The sequence below is a fragment of the Coenobita brevimanus genome, chromosome 31, assembly GCF_032717465.1.
Source record: "Coenobita brevimanus isolate Jiangsu-jjx chromosome 31, ASM3271746v2, whole genome shotgun sequence".
Taxonomy (NCBI): Eukaryota; Metazoa; Arthropoda; class Malacostraca; order Decapoda; family Coenobitidae; genus Coenobita; species Coenobita brevimanus.
Genome location: NC_136984.1, coordinates 16,595,633 through 16,597,633, shown reverse-complemented (window position 1 = coordinate 16,597,633; position 2,001 = coordinate 16,595,633).

Below are 2,001 nucleotides of genomic sequence, written 5' to 3'. Positions count from 1 at the left end.
TGTAGATATACCCAGTGATGATGGACAGAAACTTCAGCAAAAACCACATCCTGTATATGGATAACTATTACACCTCCCCGGCATTGACGACCTACTTACTTGAACATGGTACTGGAGCCTGTGGGACTGTCCATGCCACTAGGAAAAATTTTCCAGCCTTCCCTGTGAAGACTGAAAAAGGTGCATTGCTAACCCGGAAATGTGGTAACATGTTGGCCATTCACTGGCATGAAAAGTGAAAGGTGAACATGCTTTCCTCAGTTCACCACAGGATTATGCAGGACACAGACAAGATAGACTTAAGGACTGGGCAACCCATGCCTAAGCCAGATGCCGTCAGTGACTACAACATCAACATACGGGTCATTGATAAGTCCAACATGCAGATCGGTGAGATTGTCTCCATAAATCATGCACGTGGTACAAAAAGGCATTCTTGCACTTTCTCGATATCGACATTGTGAACAGTTTCATATTTTTCTGCAAGGCTGTGGGTAAGGGTCTCTCTCTGTACGAGTTTGAGAGAGAATTTGCATGAGAGCTCTTTGCAAAGTATGCGAATGTTCAGAATGCAGTCCAAGGAGGACGGTGAATCAGACGCCAATGGCAGACTGCTTGGTCGGCACACAATACCTGGCACGTCACTGTCCTGTGCACCTGGGCAATCACTTGCTGGACGAGTGGTCTACAGGTGATGCCACGTCTGCACCACAACAAAACATTGGGCAAAGATAGGCAAAAAAACTCACTGTGAATGCCAGGAGTGCAATGTGCCACTTTGTCCAGAGTGTTTCTTTGAATATCACCTGGAGCACACATTCTAAGCACAGGTGTGTGGGAGATTGTAAATAGCGGAGAATGAGGTGCATTTGACGTGTTTATTTGAGAGTAGTTTCTAAGTGACAATGTACGTGAAAAGCTGACATGTGAAGTTGTTGTTGTAAATATCTTGAGTCAGCTTAGCAATAATGAAAGAAAACCAGATCTGCACCTGAAGAAAATAACCTTTTTGGGTGGCATTGCTGTATTTTTCATGACCATGAATTTATTATGCAAAACATGTAAAGTGAACTGTAAATGTGACATTAAGTGCAAATAGAATAAGTGATATAGAATGTAAGTATTAAAGTATGTGTTTTCACCATGCGCCGCAAAAGTGCCAAATTGCATAAACTTTAGTATAAGCATCTACCTCCACGTAGAGCAAAATTTTACTACTTTGCTCTCAAAATGAATACAAACTGCAACGTTTTTGGACGGTCAGAGGAAAATGAGTACATAGTTATTTTTTTACCTTCTTATTGCATATTTGTGAGTTCCTTCACACACCAACTTTGCAAACTGTCACTTTGTTATGGCCAGAAAACAAAAGACGAGCCACTTGTACAGGGCAATGATTCTAACCAATAGCTTTGAGTATGGCAAGTGGAGTATATGTGTAACAAAATGGCAAAATCTTGAGGGGGAAGGAAGGCCAGTGTTACAAGCACACACCCTGCTGGGCCAGTTAGCGTTACAAACGCTGGCCATTCTGAGCATCAGCAAGCCTAAGTCATGGCCGTGCGGTGAGCCACAGTGACAGCCTGCCTCAAATGCCAAAAATTATTCATCTTCTTCACGTTCTTACTCATCGACGGGACCACCAGCAGACCTTGGGATGGTTTCATTAGCAAGAAGAAGATTTGATGAGATGTATGGTCTTCATTTTATTTTTTTTTCCCCCTAACTACTGTACTTTCCCTGATATGAAGGTTTGAAAACAGGCTCTTCTGGAAAAATTGCCCTTAGTGAGAGGACGCTCATGCTATAAATCGCCCATCATCTAGGGGTGGTGCATGCACATTTTAATTTGCCATATAGAAGTGGAAGCCTGTTGAATGAAAATAATACTGGTATAATATATAATATGGCAAAGCCACAGCCTATTCAAATGTTCAGAGAAGTTTTGTATGCCTTCTAACCCTTGCAGTGGCATTGGCTTCTGCTTCAAGTTATTGATAT